The sequence below is a fragment of the Manis pentadactyla genome, chromosome 13 (genome assembly GCF_030020395.1).
Source record: "Manis pentadactyla isolate mManPen7 chromosome 13, mManPen7.hap1, whole genome shotgun sequence".
NCBI lineage: Eukaryota > Metazoa > Chordata > Mammalia > Pholidota > Manidae > Manis > Manis pentadactyla.
Window position 1 is genome coordinate 82,021,786 of NC_080031.1, and position 23,167 is coordinate 82,044,952.

The 23,167-nt window shown below is 36.7% G+C and overlaps 1 pseudogene; it reads left to right on the plus strand.

Annotated features, from left to right (window-relative positions):
* Positions 1-17,472: 17,472 nt before the first annotated feature.
* Positions 17,473-18,410, plus strand: LOC130680339 (olfactory receptor 2T33-like; annotated as a pseudogene).
* Positions 18,411-23,167: the final 4,757 nt, after the last annotated feature.

Genomic DNA, 23,167 nt, shown 5'->3' on the forward strand with positions numbered 1-23,167 from the left:
CTTAGTCTGACCAGAGGCCCACAGGTCTTGCCAGAACTCTTAACCCCAAAGGGGCCAGTGACCAACCATCCAGTTGACATGGTACCATGTTGGTAGTCACAGGGTCAAGCCCCGATAGACAGCCCAGCAGTCAGTGTAGACAATTACAGGGGAAGGCTCCTGGGTGATCATGAGCCATACTGTCGGTAACTCAGTCCATTGACTGCTCTTTCTCTCTCCAACCTCCATCCATATTATCTCAGTCTTAGGATGAAAAGCCACAGCCCTCCACTTTTGGGGCTGCTCACAACTGGAGCCATCTGTATACCAAGTATATGTAGGGTCTTATCCCTCCTTGTAAGGACTCTCAGCTGCCAATGTCTCAAAAGCAAGTTCTTTCTGATTTCCACTGGTATACATCACTGACACTAGTACGTATTGTAATTCTCCTCTTAAGGGGCTAGTAGAGTGGGTGTTATGCTGCTGTAAATATGCACCCCATTTGGCCAGTATAGGCACCTATGCCACACCACTCCATGGCCTTTTGGTCCAGTCTTGCACACATCCCTCAATGGGATGGGTGGTCATCTTGAAGCTGTTCTGGTGATGGGATCCATAGCCAGCAAGGTGTGGTACACAGCAGGCCGTTGCTTCTCTACCAAGTTGTACTGGACCTATGCTCCTTTCCTCAGTTGTGACCAGAATCCAATGGGTTGTCGTGTCCATTCAGGCTGCTACCAAAGACCGAATCCATAACCACCTTTGGTTACATGAACATCTTGCTCACAGATCTGTGATGAGTTCATTACACTCAAGGTCTATACGGCCTTGACTGCTCACTTAGCAGCAGTAAAAGCAGATGCACATGTCTCATCCCAGTGCCACATGATGCCCCTTCATACCAACCGGCATGAGGGCTGCATAATTTGTGCCAAGTGTGGGATAAATACTCCCCAGTAGCCTGAAAGACCGAAAATCTCTTGAAAGACCACCATGGGGGTTGGGGTAGGGAAAGCCTGGACCTTGTCTAGGACTATTTCAGGAATAACTTTAGTTTTACCCAACTCAGCTAACCCCAGAATTTTACAGACAAACCAGATCCCTGAACCTTAGTGCTGTTCACAGTCCATCCTTTCTCCTGTAGATGTTGAAGCAGTCTAGGAACTGCTCCTTCTCAATTTGAAAGAGAATCAGGCATGAGCATAATACCATCAATGTAGTGATACACCTGCATTGTTTGCAGTTTCTTCCAAGTGGCCAAGTCCTGGGCTACAGGTCCATGACAGATGGTGGGACTGTGGAGGTATCCCTGTGGAAGGACAGTGAATGTCCACTGCCAGCCTTCCCACATGAAGGCAAACTGTTCTTGACTTTCCTGTACTATGTCAATTGAGAAGAAAGCATTAGCAATGTCCACTACATAATGTTAAGTCCACAGTTCATAACTTCATGTGTCCATAAGGGCTACTATAGAGGGGACAGCAGCATGCAAATGGGGTGTGACTTTGTTCAATTCACTACAGACCAAAGTCATATGCCAGGAGCTGTCTGGCTTTTTCATTAACCACACTGGGGAACTAAAAGCACTATGAGTGGGCTTTGTGATGCCCACCTTCTCAAACTACTGCAGTTTTTCCAATTTCCATGTGCCCCTCCAGGAATTTATACTGCATAATATTTGTCACTCACCTAGTTATAGGCAGAGCTATGGGTGGGCGCTTAGCATGACCCCTCAGAAATGCCCTTACCATATGTACCCTTGGTCTGATCTCAACTGCAATGGTCTGTAACCACAGGCCCTGCATTATATCCACCCACAAAATATATTTAGGGATGGGAGAAATATACACAGTATACTCCTTTGGTGGTAAATGTCCTATCCCCCATGGGATTTGGGCTTTCTTCACTCTAATAGCCTTACCCACATAAGCATCTGTCATAGCAGGGGTATGAAATTAAAAATAATGTTCAATTTACAACAGAAAAATTATAAATTTTTTATTAAAAATTTTAACTAAACAAGTATAAATCTTACACTCAGAAAAATATAATAAATTGACAGAAATTTAAAAAACGGGAAAAGTGAAAAAATCACAAATTCTTGAATTCAGAAATTATGACGCTTTTAAAATGGCAATATTCCCCAAATTGATTTACATATTCAGTGAAATTCCCCTTGGATTTTTGTCAAAAATTGATAAACCAATAATATAATTCATGGATATGCATGGGTTCCAATTGTTTTCATGTAAAAATTCAAAGAATCCAGAATAGTCAGAGAAAAATTGGGAGAAAATTCAAGATTAGCGAATATACTTCCTTATATAAAACTTCCTGGAAAGGTACAGTAGTCAACTATATATGACAGACATATAGACACATGCAGTAGAATTCAGAGTTCAGATTAGATCCTACATTTTAAATCAGTTTAAGAATTTAATAGGAAATGAACTTTTTTCCTGAATACTTTTTGGTTTTCAAATTGAGGTATCATTGATATATAGTTGTAAGAAAGGTTTCACATGTGCAACATTGTGTTTCAGCAATCCCTCATATTATCAAGTCCTCCCCACCCCATTGTAATCAATGTCCATCAGGAGACCAAGATTCTGTAGAGTCACTACTTGTCTTCTCCATCCTATACTGCTCTCTCCATGACATATCTATATTGTGTGCTAACATAATATCCCTTGATCCCCTTTTCCATCTCTCTCCACCCACTGTCCCCAACACTTTCCCTTTGGTAACCGTTAGTCATTTCTTGGAGTTTGTGAGTCTGCTGCTCTTTTGTTCCTTCAGGTTTGCTTCGTTGTTATACTCCGCAAATAAGGGAAATCATGTGGTCCTTGTCTTTATCCCTCTGGCTTATTTCACTGAGCACAATACCCTCTAGCTCCAGCCATGTTGTTGAAATGGTGGGAATTTTTTCTTTCTTCTGGCTGAGTAGTATTCCATTGTGTATATGTATCACATCTTCTTTATCCATTCATCTACTGATGGACACTTAGGCTGCTTCCATATCTTGGCTATTGTAAATAGTACTGCAATAAACATAGGTGTGCATATGTCTTTTTGATCTGAGAAGTTGTTTTCTTTGGGTAAATTCCTAGGAGTTGAATTCCTGGGTCATATTGTATTTCTAATTTTAGTTTTTTGAGGAACCTCCATATTGCTTTTGACAATGGTTGAACTAGATTATATTTCCACCAGCAGTGTAGGAGGGTTCCCCTTTCTCCACATCCTCATCAGCATTTGTTGTTTCTTGTCTTTTGGATATTGGCCACCCTAACTGATGTGAGGTGATAACTCACTGTGGTTTTAATTTACATTTCCTTAATAATTAGTGATGTGTAACATCTTTTCATGTGCCTATTGGCCATCTAATTTCCTACTTTGGAGAAGTGTCTGTTCAGATTCTCTACACATTTAGTATTTGGGTTATTTGTTTTCTGGGTGTTAAGATTTGTGAGGGAGCTCATTATATATTTTGGGTGTTAAACTCTCATTGGATAAGTTATTCATGAATATATTCTCCAATACCATAGTATGCCTTTTTTTTTTTCTGCTCATGGTATGTTTTGCTGCACAGAAACATTTCAGTTTGATATAGTTCCACTTGTTCATTTTTGCTTTTGTTTCTCTTGCCCAAGGAGATGTCTGCAGGAAAATGTTGCTCATGTTTATATTCCAGAGAATTTGGGTCCTGCCAGAAGGCAGCTTTGCTACTTTATCCTTTTCTGTGAGGTCTTCCATTTCCCACAGATGTAGAAAGTCTGTTCTGCCATCTTTGGGTTACTTTTTCAGAATTAGTTGTATTTGCTATATTTTGGGGTTGTATGTGGTTTTGGGAGGTTTTTGCTTCTTTTCTCACACTGCCATCTTTTTCCCCTCCAATATATTTACTTTCCCCTCCAATATGCTCTAAGTATTTTTGTTTTTAAAAAGGGAAATCTGAATACATTTAACCTGCCAAAGAAAATCACATTTTTTTAATTTTATTGGTATGACTAAGAATTTTTAAAATAATCCAGATCACTTCTTGTTCAAGTCTTCCAAACTCTCATATCGCAGAACAATATAACAAACATACTGCATATATCCTAGCCAATTTGCTATCTCTTTAAAAAATTCCAGACTGTATACATGATTCAAATATTATTTGAACTTCCTGTTCTCTTTAAGTCACATATCTATCTTAAAAGACATTAATAATTAAACTTTCATGAACACAGTAAAGATCTTCAGAAGAATAATTTTTAAATTGAAATGTAAAAATTAAATCCCAAAAAATATTTTTGATGTAATATATGATGAAACTAGAATGGTTTCTGTAAAATAATAAAATAATAAAATAAAATATATTTTCTAAATTATTAGTAAAATGCACACCAAAATTATTACAGATATCACAATATTGTTAAATCAAGATATATCAATTTTGTATAACATTTAAGGGTAATTATACAATCTATTTTGCAAAAAACTTCCTTTTCAAAAATATGTACATGATACTTTGAGAAAATTCAACATTCAGATGTAAGACTAAAGCATATAATTGAAAGCTCCTATCAGAAGCACTAATAAATTAAATGAAATCACACCATCACTGCATTTAATTTCCTTGGAACTGTAGAATTTCATTCTAAATGTGCATGAAGTTATATTGGTCTTATAAAATTTCAGTTATTGAAAAGATCATTCTGGAAGTAATTATATTAATCATATACCACATTCCTCATCTTTCATTTTGTCTAGGATAATGACAATGAGAAGTCAAACTGGGCATGATCATCCAGGTGGGGAATCTTGGGGGGTAAATGACTCAATAAAAGTGGTGAGAAGGAAGTATAGGCATATGACATAAAATTCATGCAACTCATCACCCAGGAAGAAGCAGCGAGAAGGATCTAGAACTGGTGATGGACAGCAAGGCAGGCATGTTCTTCCTTAGACTGAGTGATAGAAGGGAGTTAAAGTGAAGGCCGCATCCTCTTGTGTTGCAGGTAGGGTTGCCTGGACACAGATATTAAATTGAGATGGATATACTCCAGAAATCAACACCACCAGTGGAAAGAATTAGAAAGAAGTAGGATTGGGCAGAGGGTGTGTCAACAGAGCTTTTTCCTACCTAGTGTTGGAGGAGGTCATGGAGAGGGTATAACTGCTATTGATGAACAAGCCAGAACTGGGAAGTGGAAGGCTCCTCTCTCTCCCTTCTTCTTAGATTGTGCCACCTTCCCACTGTAGGAGCTGATTCAAGAATACAGCCATGACAGATTAGTGTTATTGAGACCATCTGGACCCTATAAATTCCTGAAGCCATTAAGACCTCTGTGTACACTTTTAAGATACTGATGGGCAGGCACAGACATGTATTCATCTTGCAGCCACCCAAGAATAACAATGTATGTAAGTCCCTTTGCTTATCACACCTGCAGCCTACCTACATGGAGTGGCCTGCCTCTTTCTTTAGTTTTTCCTTGCCCTCCATTGAGTGGTGGTCAGTTTGAATCTCATCTGGAGAACTCCTAAGGTTGTGAACCAAAATCCAGTTAGGGCTCAGAGCCAGTATTTTCTACCGTGGTGTCCTTTCACCCCAACATTGCTCAGTCATAGTGGGCTGTCATGGCAGGGCATGGACTGCTTTTCCCCAGGTAGGTCCTGAGATGGTGACTACCTGAGCATGTATGCTGACCTCAGTTAGGCAGCAAGTGCTTCTTCTAGAGACATATCAACACCATTGAGGACTTCAGGGTGGGATGTATGCTCAGAGAAGCCCTGTGCTTTAAGGAGATGATGTTCGAATGGACATTCAGGGTAAAGTTTTAAACTCTAAAGGATTTTGCTGATTAATAATTTCCAGATGGCATGGAAGATTTTTAACACTTCTGAAGGAGTAGACATTGGGTAGAAAAATGAGTTTGTACAGCCATGTGTTTATACATTTAGGGATTATAAGGCTCCACGTTGTTACTTACATCTAAAGGAAGATTAGCAGGAGAAGCTGTGCATACAGGCAGGAGAGAGAGAGTAGTCTTCCAATGACAGTCAGGTCTCATGGGTCCCCTTCCTGTATGACTTCCTAGAGGTGTGGAGAAGCATAAAGTTCATAAATCCCTGTCTTCTGAAGAGCAAAGGACACTTGTTGTTTCTTTTGGATCCCTTCTTAACTGCACATTCCACATTAGCAACTTGTCTTGGCTCCAATTTCAAAAAGTATATAGAATCTGACATTATATGAACACTTTCCACTGGTACAAACATTTCAAACTGAAGATAAGGATATGAAGAAAAGGGAACATTTTTACACTGTAGGTGGGAATATGAATTGGTGCAATCAGTATGGAGGTTCTTTGAAAACTATAGATAGAAATACCATATGGCCCAGTAACTCCACTTCTAGGAATTTACCTAAAGAAAGCAAGACCTCAGATTCAAAAAGACACATGCACCCCTATGTTTATCGCAGCACTATTTACAATAGCCGAGATATGGAAACAGTCTAAGTGTACATCAGCAGATGAATGGATAAGGAAGTAGTGGTACATATACACAATGGGATACTATTCAGCCATGAGAAGAAAACAAATCCTACCATTTGCAACAACATGGATGGAGTTAGAGGGTATTATGCTCAGTGAAATAAGCCAGGTGGAGAAAGACAAGTACCAAATGATTTCCCTCATTTGTGGTGTATAACAACAAAGTGAACCTGAAGGAACAAAACAGCAGCAGACTCACAGACTCCAAGAATGGACTAGTGGTTACCAAAGGGGAGGGGAAGGGAGAGGTAGAGAGAAGGGGATTGAGGGGTATTATGATTAGTACACATGGTGTGTGTGGTGGTCACAGGGAAGATAGTGTAGCACAGAGAAGAAAAGTAGTGACTCTGTGGCATCTTACTACACTGACAGGCAATGACTGCAATTGGGTATGGGGGTCTTTATAATATGTGTGAATGTAGTAACCACAATGTTTTTCATGTGAAACTTTCATAAGAGTGTAAACCAATAATAACTTAATTTAAAAATGTGTTATTCACTAAAAAAAAACCCCACTAAGCACATTGCACAGAATTTCAGGAGAGTGTATAGCAGATAAATAATTTAAGGGATTAAAAAATGGAATGATAATTTTCAGTCTAACAAGAGGTCTAGTATCAAGGTATCTGCCCACCTAGGACTGATCATTACTCCTGGAGAAGTTGGCAGACACCATCTCAACCGAGTTATCAAAATTAGTATCAGTAGCAGTGAAATTGTCATAGCGTGTCTCCTTTTATTCTTGCATTATTTTCCCATAGATTTATTTAGGTATTATTGAAACAAAACATAAGTAGACTTAGGATGTATAATGTTATAATTAGACACAAATGTATTGAAAAATTGTTCCTAATGTAAGATCAGTTAACTCCTTTAACGTCTCACATAATTATGATTTTTGTGTGTGTAGTGATAATATGAACTATTTTCTTAATAACTCCCAAGTATATACAGAGTATTGTTAATTATAGTCATGATGCTGTACATTAGATAAACGGCTTTTATTTGTCTTACAGCTGGGAATTTGTTCCATTTAACCAACTACTCCAAATTTCTCCCTCACCCAAGACCCAGCAGTCAACATTTGATGCTCTATTTCTATAAGCTCAGCTTCTTTAGACTTCTCATATAAATAAAACCATAGAGTGTTATTCTTTGTATGTCTCACTTATTTCACTCAGTATAAAGCCTCCAATGTCAATCTGAATTATTGAGAAAGGCAAAATTTCCTTTTATAGAACTGCATAATATTTCATTACATACATATATTTTTTATATGTATATATAAATATATAAATATACTATGTATATAAACTCACAATTTTTCCATCATTCATTGAAGGACACTTAGGATTTCCACATCTAGATGTTTCCACATCTTTCTTGGTTATGGGTGTAGTACTGAAATGAATATAATATTTGCATTTCTTTCAGGTATATAGGCAGAAGTGGGATTGGTGAATTGTATGGTAGATTTATTTTTTGAGTGATGTCCACAGTGTCTTACACACTGGCTGTGCCAATTTACATTCCCATGAAGGGTTCCCTTTTCTCCACACATCCTTGCCAAGACTTAGTGTCTCATTTTACTGGTAATAGCCCTCTAACAGATCATAAAGTGATACCTCATTTTTTTTTAATTTTAACCTTACTATCATCATCATTTATTTATTTATTTATTGTTATCATTGATCTACAATTACATGAAGAACATTATGTTTACTAGGCTCTCCCCTACCCCAAGTGCCCCTCACAAACCCCATTACTGTCACTTTCCGTCAGCATAGTAAGATGTTGTAGAATAACTACTTGTCTTCTGTGTTGCAAAGCCCTCCCCTTTCCCCCACCCACACATTATACACGCTAACCATAATACCACCTTTCTTCTTCCCCGCCCTTATCCCTCCCTATCCTCCCATTCTCCCCAGTCTCTTTCCATTTCATAACTGTTAGTCCATTGTTGGGTTTTGTGATTCTGCTGATGTTCTTTTCCTACAGTTTTTCTTTTGTTCTTATTTTCCACAGATGAGTGAAATCATTTGGTACTTGTCTTTCTTCACTTGGCTTATTTCACTGAGCATAACACCCTCTGGCTCCATCCATGTTTTTGCAAATTGTAGGATTTGTTTTCTTCTTATGGCTGAATAATATTATATTGTGTAATGTACCACCTCTTCTTTATCCATTCATCTACTGATGGACACTTAGGTTGCTTCCATTTCTTGGCTATTATAAATAGTGCTGCAATAAACATAGGGGTGCATCTGCCTTTTTCAAACTGGAGTGCTGCATTCGTAGGATAAATTCCTAGAAGTGGAATTCCTGGGTCAAATGGGAAGTCTATTTTGAGCATTTTGAGGAACCTCCATACTGCTTTCCACAATGGTTGAAATAATTTACATACCCACCTGCAGTGCAGGAGGGTAGCCCTTTCTCCACAACCACTCCAACATTTGTTTTTGTTTGCCTTTTGGATGGTAGCCATCCTTACTGGTGTGAGGTGATAACTCATTGTGGTTTTAATTTGCATTTCTCTTATAACTAACAATGTGGAGCATCTTTTCATGTGTCTGTTTGCCATCTGAATTTCTTCTTTGGAGAACTGTCTGTTCAGCTCCTGTGCCCATTTTTTAATTGGATTATTTACTTTATGTTTGTTGAAGTGCATGAGCTATTTATATATTTTGGATGTCAAGCCTTTTTGTTCGATTGTTGGTGTCTTTGTTGTACAGAAGCTTCTCAGCTTGATATAGTCCCACTTGTTCATTTTGGCTTTTGTTTTCCTTGGCCAGGGAGATATATTCATGAAGAATTTGCTAATGTTTATGTTCAAGAAATTTTTGCCTATGATTTTTTCTAAGAATTTTATGTTTTCATGACATATATTCAAGTCTTTGATCCATTTCAAATTTACTTTTGTGTATGGGGTTAGACAGTGATCCAGTTTCATTCTCTTACATGTAGCTGTCCAGTTTTGCCCACACCATCTGTTGAAGAGACTCTCATTACCCCATTGTACATGCATGGCCACTTTATTGAATATTAATTGACCATATGTATTTGGGGTTGATGTCTGGAGTCTCTAATCTGTTCCACTGGTCTGTGGCTCTGTTCTTGTGCCAGTACCAAATTGTCTTGATTACTATGGCTTTGTAGTTGAGCTTGCAGTTGGGGAGTGTGATCCCCCCCAACTTTATTCTTCTTTCTCAGGATTGCTTTGGCTATTCGGGGTCTTTGGTGTTTCCATATGAATTTTTGAACTATTTGTTCCAGTTCATTGAAGAATGTTGCTGGTAATTTGATAGGGATTGCATCAAATCTGTATATTTCTTTGGGCAGGATGGCCATTTTCACGATATTATTTCATCTTGGCCAAGAGCATGGGATGAGTTTCCATTTGTTAGTGTCCTCTTTAATTTGTCTTAACAGTGTCTTGTAGTTTTCAGGGTATAGGTCTTTCACTTCCTTTGTTAGGTCTATTCCTAGGTATTTTATTCTTTTGGATTCAGTTGTGAATGGAATTGTTTTCCTGATTTCTCTTTCTATTGGTTCATTTTTAGGTACAGGAAACCCACATGTTTCTGTGTGTTAATTTTGTATCCTCCAACTTCTCTATATTCTGATATCAGTTCTAGTAGTTTTGGAGTGGAGTCTTTAGGGTTTTTTATGTACAATATCATGTCATCTGCAAATAGTGACAGTTTAACTTCTTCTTTACCAATCTAGATTCCTTGTATTTCTTTGTTTTGTCTGATTGCCATGGCTAGAACCTTCAGTACTATGTTAAATAACAGTGGGGAGAGTGGGTATCCCTGTCTTGTTCCCGATTGCAGAGGAAAAGCTTTTAGCATCTTGCTGTTCAGTATGATTTTGGCAGTAGTTTTATCATATGTGGCTTTATTATGTTGAGGTACTTGCCATCTATACCCATTTTGCTGAGATTTTTTATGATGAATGGATGTTGAATTTTTTTGAATGCTTATTCCGCATCTATGGAGATGATCATGTGGTTTTTGTCTTTCTTTTTGTTTATTTGGTGGATGATATTGATGGATTTTCAAATGTTGTACCATCCTTGCATCCCTGGGATGAATCCCACTTCATCATAGTTTATGATCCTTTTGATATATTTTTGAATTCGGTTTGCTAATATTTTATTGCGTATTTTTGCATCTATGTTCATCTGTGATATTGGTCTCTAATTTTATTTTTTGGTGGGGTCTTTGCCTGGTTTAGGTATTAGGGTGATGTTGGCTTCATAGAACGAGATTTGGAGTATTCCCTCCTCTTCTATTTTTTGGAAAACTTTAAGGAGAATATGTATTATATCTTCTTGGTATGTCTGATAAAATTCCGAGGTAAATCCATCTGTCCTAGGGGTTTTGGTCTTGGGTAGTTTTTTGATTACTGCTTCAACTTCTTTGCTGGTAATTGGTTTGTTTAGATTTTGTGTTTCTTCCTTGGTCAGTCTTTGAAAATTGTATTTTCTAGGAAGTTGTCTATTTCCTCTTAGTTTTCCAGTTTCTTAGCATATAGGTTTTCATAGTAGTATCTAATAATTCTTTGTATTTCTATTGTGCCTGTAGTGATGTTTCCTTTCTCGTTTCTGATACTGTTGATGTGTCTTGATTCTCTTTTTCTCTTAATAAGTCTGGCTAGAGGCTTATCCATTTTGTTAATGTTCTCAAAGAAACAGCTCTTGGTTTCTTTGATTTTTTCTATTGTTTTATTCTTCTTAATTTTGTTTATTTGTTCTCTGATCTTTATTATGTCCCTCCTACTGCTGGCTTTAGGCCTCATTTATTCGTCTTTTTCCAATTTTGATAATTGTGATGTTAGACTCTTCATTAGGGTAGTTCCACCTTCTTTAAATATGCCTGGATTGCTATATACTTTCCTCTTAAGACTGCTTTCGCTTCTTCCCACAGAAGTTGGGGCTTTGTGTTGCTGTCGTCATTTATTTCCACATATTGCTGAATCTCCATTTTAATAATATGCTGGTGCTCCTGTGTTGGGTGCATATATATTTATAATGGTTAAACTCTCTTGTTGGACTGCACCCCTTATCATTATGTAATGTCCTTCTTTATCTCTTGTTACTTTCTTTGTTTTGAAGTCTATTTTGTCTGATACTAATACAGCAACACCTGCTTTTTTCTCTCTATGATTTACATAAAGTATCTTTTTCCATCCCTTGACTTTTAGTCTGTGCATGTATTTGAGTTTGAGGTGAGTGTCTTGTAAGCATCATATAGATGGGTCTTGGTTTTTTATACATTCAGTGACTCTTTGTCATTTGATTGGTGCATTCAGTCCATTTTACGTCATTTGGTACTTGTCTTTCTCCTCCTGGCTTATTTCACTGAGCATAATACCCTATAGCTCCATCCATGTTGTTGCAAATGGTAGGATTTGTTTTTTACTTATAGTTGAGTAATATTCCATTGTGTATATGTATCACATCTTCTTTATCCACTCATCTTCTGCTGGACATTTAGGATGCTTCCACATTTTTCTATTGTAAATAGTGCAGCAATAAACATAGGGGTGCATCTGTCTTTTTCAAACTGGAGTGCTGCATTCTTGGGGTAAATTCCTAGAAGTGGAATTTCTGGCTCAAATGGTATTTCTATTTTGAGCATTTTGCGGAACCTCCATACTGCTTTGCACAATGTTTGATCTAATTTACATTCCCACCAGCACTGTAGGAAGGTTCCCCTTTCTCCACAACCTCGCCAACATCTGTTGTTGTTTGTCTTTTTTATGGTAGCCATCCTTACTGGTGTGAGATGATATCTCATTGTGGTTTTAATTTGTATTTCTCTGATGACAAGTGATGTGGAGCATCTTTTCATGTGTCTGTTGGCCATCTGAATTTCTTCTTTAGAGAACTGTATATTCGGCTCCTCTGCCGCTTTTTAATTGGATTATTTGCCTTTCGTTTGTTGAGGTGTGTGAGCTCTTTATATATTTTTGATGTCAACCCTTTATCAGATCTGTCATTTGCGAATATATTCTCCATACTGTATGATACCTTTTTGTTCTATTGATTGTTTCCTTTGCTGTACAGAAGCCTTTCAGCTTAATATGGTCCCATTTGTTCATTTTTGCTTTGGTTTCCCTTATAGCACACCACTGCACCTATCAACATGAAGAGGGAAAAAAATTTGATCCAGACAAGACTAAACCATGTTTGACATTTTCTTCATATTCTCCTGTGAAGGAACCTGGTGAGATAGATTTAACCAATCTTCCTGAAAAAGAATCCAAAACAAAAGTCAAAACCATGCTGATAGACTTGCAGAGAAATATGCAAGAACTAAGGAGGGAGAATACAGAAACAAAACAAGCTCTGAGAGGACTTCAAAACAGAATGGTTGAAATGAAAGAGACCATTAATGGACTAGAAAACAGAGAACAGGAAAGCAGAGAAGCTGATGCAGAGAGAGATAAAAGGATCTCCAAGAATGAAAGAATATTAACAGAACTGTGGGACCAATCAAAAAGAAACAATATCTGCATTATAGGTGTCCCAAAAGAAGAAGAGAGAGAAAAAGGGATACAAAGAGTATTTGAAGAAATAATTGCTGAAAACTTCTCCAAACTAGGGGAGAAAATGGCCTCTCAGACCACAGAAGAACACAGAACTCCCATGACAAGGGATCCAAGGAGGGCAACACCAAGACACATAATAATTAAAATGGCAAAGATCAAAGACAAGGACAAAGTATTAAAGGCAGCTGAGAGAAAAAAAAGGAGACGTACAAAGGAACACCCATCAGGCTATCATCAGATGTATCAACAGAAACCCTACAGGCCAGAAGAGAATGGCATGATATACTTAATGCAATGAAACAAAAGGGCCTCAAACCAAGAATAATGTATACAGCACGATTATCATTTAAATGTGAAGGAGGGATCAAACAATTCCCAGACAAACAAAAGTTGAGGGAATTTGCCTCCCACAAACCACCTCTTCAGGGCATCCTACAGGGACTGCTCTAGATGGGAGCACTCCTGAAAAGAGCACAGAACAAAACACCCAAAATATGAAGAAGGGAGGAGGAGGAATAAGATGGGAGAGAAATAAAGACCATGTTTATAATAGCTCAATAAGTGAGTTAAGTTAGTAAGATAGTAAATAAGCTAACCTTGAACCTTTGGTAACCAGAAACTTAAAGCCTGCAATGGCAATAAGTACATACCATTCAATAATCATCCTAAATGTAAATGGACTGAATGCACCAATCAAAAGACACAGAGTAATGGAATGGTTTAAAAAGCAAGACCCATCCATATTCTGCTTACAAGAGACTCACCTCAAACCCAAAGACGTGCACAGACTTAAAGTCACGGGATTGAAAAAGATATTTCATACAAACAACAGAGAGAAAAAAGCAGGTGTTGCAATACCAGTATCAGACAAAATAGACTTCAAAATAAAGAAAGTAGCAAAAGATAAAGAAGGATATTACATAATGATAAAGGGCTCAGTCCAAGAAGAGGATATAACAATTGTAAATATATATGCACCCAATACAGGAGCACCAACATATGCAAAACAAATACTAACCGAATTAAAGGAGGAAATAGAATGCAATGCGTACTTTCTGGGAGAGTTCAACGCACCACTCACTCCAAAGGACACATCCACCAGACAAAAAATAAGTAAGTACCCAAAGTCAATGAACAACACACTAGAACAGATGGACCTAATAGATATCTACAGAACTCTACATCCTAAATCAACAGGATACACATTCTTCTCAAGTGCACATTGAACATTCTCCAGAATAGACCAGATACTAGGCCACAAAAAGAGCCTCAGTAAATTCAAAAAGATTGAAATCCTACCAACGAACTTTTCAGACCACAAAGGCATAAAACTAGAAATATATTGTACAAAGAAAGCAAAAAGGCTCCCAAACACTTGGAGGCTTAACAACACGATCCTGAATAATCAATGGATCAATGACCAAATCAAAATGGAAACCCAGCATTATATAGAAACAAATGACAACAACAACACAAAGCCCCAACTACTGTGGGATACAGCAAAAGCAGTCTTAAGAGGAGCATATATAGTAATCCAGGCATATTTAAAGAAGGAAGAACAATCCCAAATGAATGGTCTAATGTCAGAATTATCAAAATTGGAAAAAGAAGAACAAATGAGGCCTAAGTTCAGTAGAAGGAGGGACATAACATAGACTGACTTTTGAACCTCAGAAAATCCATAGTTCTGCTCTTTACTCCATATAGATCCACAGATAGAAGCCTCTGCTTGTCTATGTTACAATCTGAAGAACTGAAATGTATGCTAGCTGACACAGTTGTCAGGTAAAAACTATACTAATAACCGGTCAATTCAGCCCAGTGTATTATTTGGCTGTTACTATTTTAGGTTTTACAGCATAGGTCGGTTAATCATCTCAGTATCCTAAAGAAAAAGTGTTCAATTTTAATGTTAGGGCAACAAGTATCAGAAAAATGTAGAAGGAAAATTATAGACACTATTCTAAATTTTCTGTGATAACTCTATAATAGGAAAGGTGTATCTTTGTGCCTTCTATTAGCATTGTGAAAGATATGATTCTGAGACTGAACACAAAGATCTAGAAGTTTTAGAAATATTCTAAGCAAAAGTCTGGGAACAGAGGGAAAATAAGATTTCTGAAGCCATAGTGAAAAAAGAAAGATAAATACTTATGTTTTAGAGAGTAAATATTCCTGTTCTTGCACTAGCCAACGTTGAACTTCCATTCTTCCACTTAGTGCCACTATTCTTTACTTGCAAGATGAGCTAATTCTTCATTTTTATTTCCAATCACACATTTTATGCATTGGAAATTTAGTTAGGAATTATCTCTTAATTTCTTATTTGTGTAGGTTTACAGATACTTAAATCAGTGGAAAACTGACTCATACACATAGTGTGAAAGTAGAGTTAGGAATATTAATGCAGCATCAATCAACCCAAATGTCCATAGATGGACGGAATTAATAAGGAAAACGTTATACATACAAAGGAATATATTACTCACCTCAGGAAGGAATGAATTTCTGACACATTTGCAGCGTGGAAGAGTGTTAAGGATATTATGTTAAATGAAATAAGCCAGTCACAAAAGGGCAAAGTTTGTGTAATTCCAGTTATCTGATGATCCCATAAGAGTCAAATTTAAAAAGACAGAATATTAGTAAGATGCCTGCCAGTTCCTGAGGGCAGGAGGGTTAGAGGGTCACTGTTTCATGGGCACATATTTTCAGTTTGAGAATATGCATAGAGTCCTGGCAATGGATATTGGAGATGGTTGCAGAAAAAATGCAAATTTGCAGGTCACTGTACTACAGAATACTTAAAAATGGGTACAATAACTGCAAAAATTATTTTAAGAAAATGACCCAACACCCTACAATGACTAAACTACAGATTTTTTAACACTTACTTGCGTTATCTTTTATTGTTGTTTCTTAAAAAACTAAATAGTAAGTGGCATTCAGACTCCCCACCTCTTAAAAATGTTCTTCCTCTTTCTCAAGTGCTCTCTGACTACACACACACACACACACACACACACACGCTCACACAAAGGCACCATTTACTTTTTATGCATTGATTTTTAAACATGTTTAAACATTTGTCAACATTCAACAAGGAGAGATAAGAACAAAGGAAAATAAGAAGTCTTCTAATCAAAGAAATGAGTCAGGATTAGTTACTAGGTGTTCAGAGTTCAAGTCACAAATATAGGGCTTTGCAGATAGAAAAGTTTTGGAAAATGCAAAGAGGAAGTGGGCTCTGTGATGTCTAACTTTGAGTCAACCAACTGAAACCCTCAAGCAGAATGCCACCCATACAACGATGATCCCTTGCAGTGGGGCTGGGGACTGAGTGAGACTTGGCACTGCTTTTGTCTGTCCTCATTGGCCTTCCAGTACGGGAAGGCTGTGTGCAGTGGGGAGAAGGAATGACCATGGAGGATGGGGACTCCTGATGCCATGTCACTTCATTGAATTACATCAGATCCTTGAGACTGAATTACCATCCCCATCTCTGGTCATATTTATTCAAAACGAATAGTTCCAGTACCAGCAATTAAGAAATGCAATTGCCTCTAAATATGTATGTTCTCTTGTCACCAAGGAGGAAAGTAATTTATCTCTGTGTTGGATGAGAAATGAATGAGTTTTTATTTTTTCTTCTTTATCAGAAGATACTATATTTCTGTGAATTTGAGGGGAACAGTGTCATTACATGATTGCCTTTATATAGTAAATGAGGGTGCACTAAGCAGTACAGGGTTGCTTTGGGGGAAAGCATTCAAAGAAAGTCACTCTTGTTTTCAGTGTGTAACGTGATACATTCAAGCTAAAGGCACTGCCAATTCCAAGTAGTTATGTTTCCATCTGCAGACTCAGGCCTGTCAGTCCCTAGACCAGAGGAAATAAGCTATGTTGTTTGGAAAGGAAAGAATGCCTCCTAAGATTACTCAACATCAGGAAAAATTATCTGATTTTAGGTAAGTTTCAATAAGTTTTGAAATGTTACATAGGTGTAACTCCATTATTAAGAACTTGCTTTTACACAGTTAAATGCATCGATTTAATTCAGCTTCCAAGAATATTTTTGTGTTTGATACAAGGCTAGAACAAATATTTTATAAATTATGTAATTAATATCTTGTCCATTTTATTGATATCATAGAGTATAAAGATATACTTTCAAAGCAAATCAGATTAATGAAGAAACTCATACATTGTGTCAATTAAACAAACTAAACTGAGAAGTACTTAAAATTAAAACCTTGAAAACAGGAAAATACTGAAATTAATTTTATGCCCTAGTTAAAAGATTTTGCAAATGGCAGATCAAGTATTTGAAATAAATTTTGTTATTTTCATGAAAAATATAATTGAAATGGAGCATTGTGATAGATGAAAACTCATCTATTTCGCTGTCTTCAGAGTCAATCCTGTTGAAATCATGGAAAGTGGGAACACCACCACAGATTTCATTCTCCTAGGACTCTTTAACCACTCAGGAGCCCTTCCATTTCTCTTTGTGATGGCTCCGACAGTTGCCTTCCCCTCCCTCGTGGGCAACGCCCACATGATCCTGCTGGTTCACTGGGACCCTCGGCGGCACACGCCCATGTACCTCCTGCTGAGCCAGCTCTCCCTCACGGACCGGGTGCTGGTCTGCACTGCTGTGCCCAAGATAGCTGCTCAGTACGTGAGAGGGAGAAAGTCCATCTCCCCCACTGGCTGTGGGGTGCAGACCTTCTTCCTCACATTGGGAGGAGGTAGGTGCTTCTTCTTGGCGGCCATGTCCTACGACCGCTATGTGGCTATTTGCCACCCAACCTCATGAACTGAAGACTATGCCTGCTAATGACCTGGGGGTCCTGGTTACCGGGAGCAGCTGGTGGGTTCATGCAGGCTGCTGCCACCCTGGGCTTCCTGTTTTACAGGGCTCATGAGACTGACAATTTCTTTGATGATGTGCTTACTCTGGTGCATTTGGCTTGTGCCTAAGTGTACACCTGCTGTGTGCTAATGCTCCTGATCCCACTTATCCTCATCAAGATTTCCTATAGTCTCATCCTGGCTGCTCTTCTTCGGATGCGTTCTACAGAATCCCACAAAAAGCCTTTTGCCACCTGCTTCTCACATTTTGCTGTGGTGGGGCTGTTTTATGGAGCAGGCATTTTTACTTACATGAGATCCAAATCCTATAGGTCAGCTAACCATGACCAGGTTGTGTCAGCATTTTATACTATCTTAACCCCTGTGTTGTACCCCCTCACCTACAGTCTGAGGAACAATGAGGTCAAGGGAGCCCTGACAAAGTTTATGGGCCAGTGTCCTGCCTTAAATGATGACTGAGGTTATGATTCCTAGAGAGAAGTTACATATGCATTATATCTATAACGATTATTTCTCTTTTTCTTTGACATGCAGATGGACCTCCATACCTTGGGATTGTCTCTTACATTGTCATCAAGAATAAATTGTGGATGTTAAAAGTCTGTTGATCACAAATCCTTATTACAGTGTTTCCACACCACACCTCACAAATTTTTCAATGAATTAACTTGGTTACTTTTACCTAGCTTGCTGTCTTATGCTCTTACTGAATGGTTCTACTGGAGCTATGTATTTGATATATGTTTAAATTATTGCCAAAATTTTGTTTATAAAAGAAATTCAACAAGGCATGTGTTTCCACAAATTAGGTATTTTATTGTGCCACCATCTTTATATCGGTGATTATCAAAGTAATGTTCCTTTTTACCCATAACAACTTCCTCTCTGATATACTCCATTATTTATGAAATACTGTAAACATAGAAATGATATTATTGTATATATAACAACTATTATATGGAGTTTACCTTTGGACTTCCTGAACTACAAATAAATTTGAAATTTATGGTGGGGTGTAACTTCCATCCATGGAAGAGAAAGCATGGACTAGAATAATCTTCTCCCTATTATTTATATGAAACATCTTTTTCAATCCCTTCACTTTTAACTTGTCCATGTCTTTGGGTCTAAAATGAGTCTCCTGTAGGCAGCATATTTATTGGTCTTGTTTCTTTATCTATTCTGCCACTCATGTCTTTTGATTGGCAAATTCAGTCCATTTACATTTAATGTAATTATTGGTAGATATATATTATCACCAGTTTATTAACTGTTTTCTGTTTGTTTTGTGCTTCCTCTCTGTTCCTTTCTTCATCTCTTGTTGACAGTTTTCTTTAGTGTTGTGTGGTTGGATTTCCCTTTTTTACTTTTTTGTGTGTCTGTTACAGGCTTTAGGTTTGTGGTTATCATAAAGTTCAAGGATAGCTTCTGAAGTACATAACAGCCTATATTAAGTTGATGATTGCTTTATTTCAAACACAATCTAAAAGTGCTTTTGTCTTGTTTTTCCTCCTCTGCACTTTATGTATTAGATGCCATAATCTGCATTTTTTTGGGTATCCTTTGAGCCATCTTATGTAGTAAACTTTACTACCTTTGTTTTGTTTTAATTTTTTGTGTCCTTGGTAAATAATTGGTCTACTACATTTAATGTGCATTTATTTTCACTGGTGAAAGCTCTTCAGCCTAAGGAACATTTCTGTCTACAGCAGTCCTTTTAATATGTTCTGTACTTCTACTTCAGTGTTATAAATTCCTTAGGCCTTCATATACCTGGGAAATGTTTAATCTCTGCTTCAAATTTGAATGAAAATCTTGCTGGGTTGAGATTCTTGGTCGGAGGTCCTTGTGTTTCAGTACATCAAATTATTCATGCCCCTCCCTTCTGGCCTACAAAGTTTCTGCTGAGAAGTCTGATGATAGTTTCATGGGGTTTCCATTATAAGTAATCTTTGTTCTCTCTCTGGCTGCTTGCAATGCGCTCTCCTTATCCTTAATCTTTGCCATTTTTATTATTGTATGTCTTGGTGGTGTCCTCCGGGGGATTGCTTTGTTAGAGGGTCTCTGGCCTTCTGTGACCTGAGTGTCTGTTTTCTTCCCCAGAAGTTTTCAACAGTTATTCCCTCAAAGAGTGTTTCTAACCGTTTGTCTCTATCTTGTCCTTCTGGTATCCCTATCACAAAAATATTGAATCATTTGGAGTTACCATATAACTCTCTTTTCATTCCTTCATTCCTTGAGATCCATTTTTCTCTCTGTTTTTCAGTTTCATGTGTTCTTATTCAAGAAGATACATGACAATCCCACTACTAACATTATAATCAATGATAAAAAGATCAAATTATTTCCTCCAAGATCAGGAACAAGGCATGTGTACCCACTCCCTCCAGTTCTTTTCAGTAATGTGCTGAAAATCTTAACTAATCCAATTAGACAAATAAATAAAACATGTGAAATATATCCAAATTGGAAATGAAGAATTAAATTGTCTGTTTGCAAATGACATGATCTTTTTTATAGAAACTCCCAAGAACTCTATAAAAAACTGTTTGAAACAAAGTAAATTTCTATGATGTACAATCAACATACACATTCAGTTGTATCTAAACAGAAAAATGAACTATATGAAAATAAATAAAACAATCCCATATATAATACCTTCAAAAACAATAAAATATTCAGCAAGAAATTCAAATGAGATAAAAGATCTGTGCTCTTAATTATAAAACATTGATTAAAGAAATTAAATAAAATACAAATAAATGAAGATATGTAGCAAGCCCATGGATTGGAAAAATTAATATTGTCATAATGACAAAATTATCCAAAGCTGTTTGTAGATTAAATGCAGTCTTTATCAAAATTATAAAGACATTTTTCACAGAAATACAAAATAATTTTGAAAGTCTTATAGAAGCATAGAAATACCCTAGTAGCCAAAGAAATTCTTAAAAAGAAGAGCAAAATTGGAGGCTTCACAATTTGTGATTTCAAACTACATTACAAAGATATTGTAATTAAAACAATATGGCACTGGCATGAAAGACAACTCATTGACCAATGGAACCAAATCAACATTCCAGAAATAAACTCATGCATGTACAATGAAGTAACTAATATTTAACAAAGGGTTCATATGACCTAACAATCTGTTTTGAAAGACCGCACTATGCCTATGTTCATTGCAGTATTTGTCACAAAAGTCAAAACAAAACATAAAAACAATCTGTGTCCATTGAAAGATGAATGAATAAAGGTAATACAATATAGGAGATCCTTCCACTTGCATCAAAATAGATGAACTTTAAGGACATTATTCTAAGTGAAATGAGTTAGATAGTAAAGATGAATACTGTATAGTGTCACTTATACGTGGAATCTAAGTAAGCCAAATTCATAGAAACAGAGAGAATAGTAGTTGTCAGGAGCTGGGGTTTTGGAATATATAGCAGATGTTGATCAAAGGGATCAAACTTCCAACTTTAATAGGAATAAGTTCTGGGTATTTAATGTACAGCAGGGTGACTAGAGGTACCAATATTGTGTTGCACAGTTTAAAGGTGCTGAGACTGTAAATCTCAAATATATTACCACAGACTCACATGCACATGAGGTAATTTTGTGAGGTGATGTATGTCTGAATTAACATCATTGTGGTAATCATTTTGCAGTATATAAATGTATCAAATCATCACATTGTGCAACTTAAACTCAATGTTTTACATCAATTATGTCTCAATAAAACTAGACAAATATGCTAAGTATATTAATACAGTCATGTAAATCAGCATTAATGAGTTGTAAAATTCTTATACTGCTTTAATATCTGTTCACAACAGTCATTTATATTTGGTAACTTATAAAATAACAATGAGAAATTTACCCTTAAAATTACACATGGGAAAATTTAAAGGATACAAATTATAAGTAATCCCTTAAGGCTTTTATGTCTGTATTATCAACTAACAGCTATGTTTAGGAGAAAATAGAAATAATGACAAAATAAAAATATTTGAAGATATTATGCTTGCTGATGCCAATATTCACTGTTTAAGTGAGGTGATAGACAAGGTAGGGTGGTACTCAAGTTAATCTAAGTTTTAGATATCTAGCACATAATACAGTACTTTTCAATTATATCTTTATTGTTTTGATGCATTAATTATCATTTTACTTCACATAGTTGCATACCTTAGAAAAGGAAAAGTTTTCTACTTTTCCACAAAGTCTTGGAAATCCTGATCTAAATAATATGGGCAGTCTGTATTGAAGAGGTTTTTAGCATAAAGGTTATACAATTTCATATGAAAAGTAATAAGTGCTATAAAAGGTGTACAGACTCCTGGATAAATGTTACGTCATACAACGTGGTAGACAAAAAGAAAGTAACACAACTATATTTTTTAAAACAAAACAGTTTAGATGAAGGATATTTGCTTATTGATAAGGGAACCAATTAAATACAGTAGAGTTCAGACTGTCTGGTGATATTAACATAAGTTCATACCTGAAATTTTACTTTAAAGAGTGTTAACAGAAACTCCTGGGAAATGTAACAATTTCCTAATCTCTGTGGCGAAAAAAATGCTATCACTGGATTGCTGTATTACCAAAAGAAGGGATAACTATAAATCTTTATTCCTCTCCAGAGAAAATGTCTCTGGGTACACACCTGAGATTGACTATCTGCTTAGTATCCCTTTTTCTTGAGAAACTGAATAGATTGTAGCTTGGAGGCCACCTAAGAGCATGTTAATTTTCTTCTTGCTTCCTTGTTTACCTCTTTCAACCCCATATCCTTTGGTTAAATCATTATGACCAATCACAAATTCATCATGCACATGCTTTATCATCGTTGCTGGATATGAAACTGGTGGATCAATTGAGACCACTTTCTTCATGAGAAGAAACAGTAATGACAGCAGTGAAAAAAATACCCAAATAAAAACATTAATTTAGGTAAGTTATTTTCAGTTTTTATTTAACAAAAGTCCCTTTGCTGGCCAACTATGACACATAGAATGTCTACATGGGCATCTTTTAGTTTTATAGATGTAGTAGTCCCTGCTCTCAAAGAAAGTTATTCTGAGAGATTTAGTATACAGATATCCACCCAAATAATAATGCTTACAGGTATTGGTGTTATTTAGTATCCAAAAACTATAGCTATGAGTTATAGTTCATACTTTTAAATGACTTTTAGGCTGAAAACTCTC